The sequence below is a fragment of the Callithrix jacchus genome, chromosome X (assembly GCF_049354715.1).
Source record: "Callithrix jacchus isolate 240 chromosome X, calJac240_pri, whole genome shotgun sequence".
NCBI classification, from domain to species: Eukaryota; Metazoa; Chordata; class Mammalia; order Primates; family Cebidae; genus Callithrix; species Callithrix jacchus.
Genome location: NC_133524.1, coordinates 46943065 through 46947535, shown reverse-complemented (window position 1 = coordinate 46947535; position 4471 = coordinate 46943065). Strand labels below are relative to the sequence as shown.

Sequence of the window (4471 nt, the reverse complement as noted above, 5' to 3'; positions counted from 1 at the left end):
GCCACTAGCAAACCTGCACTAAAGAAATGTTGGCCGGCCACGTAGCTCACTCCTATAATCCCAGCACTTTGGGTGGGTGAGGTGGGAGGATTGCCTGAGCTCAGGAATTGGAGATCAACAGTGAGACCTCAGAAGAAGAAGAAGAGAAGAAGGAGGAGGAGGAGGAGGAGGAGGAGGAGGAGGAGGAGGAGGAGGAGGGGGAGAGGAAGGAGAAAGAGAAGACAGAGGAAGAATGAGGAGAGAGGGAGGGGAGGAGGAAGAAATGCTAAAGGAACTTCTGAAAGGACACTAGACAATACCTAGAATTTATATCTAATTTATTTGAAGAAATAAAGGCCCTGTCATTCCAGACAGGCAGCTCCACTATGAAGTATGTTCTCTGGGCAGCCACTGGGAGCCTAACCACCCCTGCAGGGACTCCTAGGCCAGGCTTCGCTTCTCAGATGCTCCAAGACCTTCTAATAGTACTTTGGGGGATGAGTTGGAGTCAACTTTCAAGGCTTACTTCGCTTCTCTGGTGAGTCAGGACTATGTCAATGACACCAATCAGGAAGAAATTCAAACTGGTGTTGATCAGTGTATCCAGAAGTTTCTAGATATTGCAAGACAGACTATTTTTTTTTTTTCTACAAAAAAGATTGCAATTATCTGTCCAGAAGCCAAAGTAAGTTATCAAAGAGGATGTCTCAGAACTAAGGAATGAATTACAGTGCTAAGATGCACTGGTCCAGAAGCATTTGACAAAGCTGAGGCATTTGCGGCAGGTGCCAAATGACATCAACAAGCAGCACAAAAAGCCAGCAGACATCCCTCAGGGCTCCTTGGCCTACCTTGAGCAGGCATCTGCCAACGTCTCCACACCTCTGAAGTCAACCTGAGCAAAGGGCAAAGGCTGTTGGCCTGAGGGAGGGCTGGCGTGCAAGGCTTGGCACGCATTCCTTCTTGTGGACTTGGCATTTTGGAAGAAGTCTTTGCCGGAGAAGGAGTTGATTTTAGTTTTCTGCTCCCACAGAAAATTTTTCCACTATTGTTACACGCTGTTAATTTGAGTACTTTATAAAATGTCTATAGCTTGGGTAAACCAAGTAAATTCTTTTTTTTTTTGTCTAGCAAAGTTTAGACTGTTAGTGTGATGATACAGATTCTTTTATATGGTGGCTGTGCTTGTTTTTACATTTTTGTATGACTTATCATCTTTTCATGTGTGTTTTCTATTGTTTGTTTGATCTGAGGGAAAAATTATAACAGCCTGAGAATCAGGGGATGAAGATTTTTTATGTAGGCCTTTTATGATAGTTACTCCTCAGTGGTGGTGTAAAAAAATATGTAAACTTGCTCTGTTTCAAGACTTCAAACTATCTCAAGAAGAGGAATCTAACGCAATGATATTTGTAATGCTTCCAGAGCTCTCAAAATGAGAATTTTTTGTAATTAGGTCAGAAGAAGATGAAAATGTCGTAGGTTAGTATGGTAATATTACAGTAGAATCCTTACGTTGATGCTGACTTTTATTTGGCATAAGTTTATATTTTGTGTGCTGTTCATTTTCTTTTTTGCAGGGAGGGATGTAGTGGGAGCTGTGATATGCTCCCATCAGCTCACAATGTTGTTATGCTCTGCAGTAATGAATCAGTTTAAGTAATGAGGCAGGCCCTGTTTTCAGCAGTGTGACAGCTGGGGCATAGGTGAGCTATGAGGGCGAAAGCTTGCTCTGATCATTTCTGTCTGTTTTGAGTTTTGTTTGCGTGTATAATTTTTGTTTTATATTACGGGAGGTGAGACATTTTCAATTAAGGAAGGTTGTTGCTAATGAGTTTCTTGATTAAAAACCTACGTAAACTGATTAAGTATTAGCCATTCTTTCAAAGGGGTTCTCGGGAAAGACATTGGGGACTATTCTATTTGGTGCTTAGTGAAAACATTTTGAGTTTATGTATGCACCAGTTATTGCCATTTCTTTATTAAATTCAAAAGATTTTTGTCAAATAAACAGCATTTTTTTAAAAAAGAAAGAAGGAACACTAGTTAAGGTAATTACACAGGTGAATATAAAAGACAGTATATAACCAGGCCAGATGCAGTGGCTTACCCGTGTAATCCCAGCACTTTGGGAGGTCAAGGCAGGTGGATCACCTGAGGTCAGGAGTTCAAGACCAGCCTGGCCAACGTGGTGAAACCCCGTCTCTGCTAAAAATACAAAAAATTAGCCAGGTGTGGTGACGTGCACCTGTAATCCCAGCTACTCAGGAGGTTAAGGCAGGAGAATCGCTTGAAGCTGGGAGGTGGAGGTTGCAGTAAGCCAAGATGGTGCGACTGCACTCCAGCCTGGGCAACAAGAGTGAAATTATGTCTCAAAAAAGAAAGAAAGGAAGAAAAAACAACAGTATAACCATATTCTTTGTCATAACTTTTTTCCCGTATATGATTCAAAAGAAAACTCATAATTCAATACATATAAATGTAAGTTGATGGGCACACAATGTATAAAGCTGTAATTAGTGACAATAACAACATGAAGGGGGGAAATGATGCTATTTAGGGCAAAGTTTTTGTATACTGTTGAAATTAAGTTGATATTAACCTGAAATAGATTATTATGAATTAAGATATTATTGACAACACTCAGGGTAACCACTGAAAATTACTCAAAAATACATAGGAAAAGAAATGACAAGTGAATTAAAGTGGTACAATAGATATCTCTATTTAACACAAAAGAAGATAGTAATGGCGAAACTGAAAAATACGAAAAATGAGACATTGAAAACAAATTGCAAAATTATAGACATCCTATTTTATTATTCATTACATTAGAAATAAATATATGAAAATTTCCAATTAAAAGACATAAATTGGCAGAATTGAGTTTTAAAACACCATCCAACTATATGCTGCATACAAAAGATATACTTTAAAGATACAAAAAGATTGAAAATAAAAGGATAGAACAAACTATTCCATGTAAATGGTAAGCAAAAAACTGCTGGAGTGGCCATACTAACGTCAGACAAAATAGATTTTAAGGCAAAATTGTTACTAGAGAAAAAGTAGGACATATTGTAATGACAAAAATATCAACTCAAGATATAACAATTACGAACTTATATGCTGTATTTTTTGGGTTCTAACAACAGAACTCCCAAATTACAGAAGTAAAAACTGACACAGACATCATAGAACATTCTACCCAACAATGGCAGAATGCATATTCCTCTGAAGTGCACATGGAACGTTTTCAGAATAGATCATATATTAGGCCATAAAACAAGTGTTCATGTGTTTAAAATGGTTGTAATCATACAAAGTTTGTTTTCTGGCCATATGGAATGAAATTAGAAATCAATAACAAGAAAAGTTGGGAAATTAACAAATATGAGGAAATGAAACAAAAATACTCCTTAATAACCAATGGGTAGAGAAGAAAACACAAGGAAAATTAGAAAATACAGTGATATGAATGAAAAGCAAAACATGGAAACACAAAACTCATGGGCAACAAATCTGTGTTGAGGAACGTTTATAGCTGCAAACACTTACACTAAAAAAGAAGAACTATCTCAAATCAACAACCTAAATGTCTGCCTTAAGAAGTTGGCTGAGGGCCGGGCACGGTGGCTCACTCCTATAATCCCAGCACTTTGGGAGGCCGAGGCGGGTAGATCATGAGGTCGAGAGATCAAGACCATCCTGGTCAACATGGTGAAACCCTGTCTACCAAAAATACAAAAATTAGCTGGGTGTGGTGGCACACGCCTGTAGTCCCAGCTACTTGGGAGGCTGAGGTAGGAGAATTGCTTGAACCCAGGAGGTGGAGGTGTCGGTGAGCTGAGATCATGCCATTGCACTCCAGCCTGGGCAATAAGAGGGAAGCTCTATCTCAAAAAAAAGAAGAAGTTGGCTGGGCGTTTTTGTCATACACAGATGTTGGATTTTGTCAAAAGCCTTCTCTGCATTTGTTGATATGATAATACAACTTCTTCAGCCAATTGACGTGATACATTACATTACTTTTCAAGCATTTAACCAGCCTTGCTATCTAGAGTTAATCCTAGTTAGTGGTGGTTAACATTGTGTCTTAAAGTACCCTTTTCAACTGGATATAGCTAGTCCTTTGTATAGATCAGTGGTTCTCAAAATGTAGTCTTCAGACTGGCAGAATCAGCATCACATGGAAATTTGTTAGACATGCAAATTCTGGGGCCCCAGTCTAAACATATGGAATCAACAACTCTGGAGGTGGGGTGCAGAAATCTGTTTTAACAAGCCCTCCAGGTGATTCTGATGAACACTAAGGTCTACGAACCACTGGCATAGATGGAGTGAGACAAGCAGCACATGGAAGTTCTACTATCTCTTTCCTACTTGACTTGTAACTCTAATATCTGTTTCCAAAGACCACTGTAGAGCCCAGTGGTTTTCAATCCTGGATGCACATTGAAATCATATAGAGAAGGCTCCAGGGACTCTTGAT

The 4471-nt window shown here is 39.2% G+C and overlaps 1 pseudogene; it reads left to right on the top strand.

Moving 5' to 3' along the window:
* The first annotated feature begins 372 nt into the window (after positions 1 to 372).
* Positions 373 to 878, top strand: LOC100411171 (mediator of RNA polymerase II transcription subunit 28 pseudogene; annotated as a pseudogene).
* The last annotated feature ends 3593 nt before the right edge of the window (positions 879 to 4471 follow it).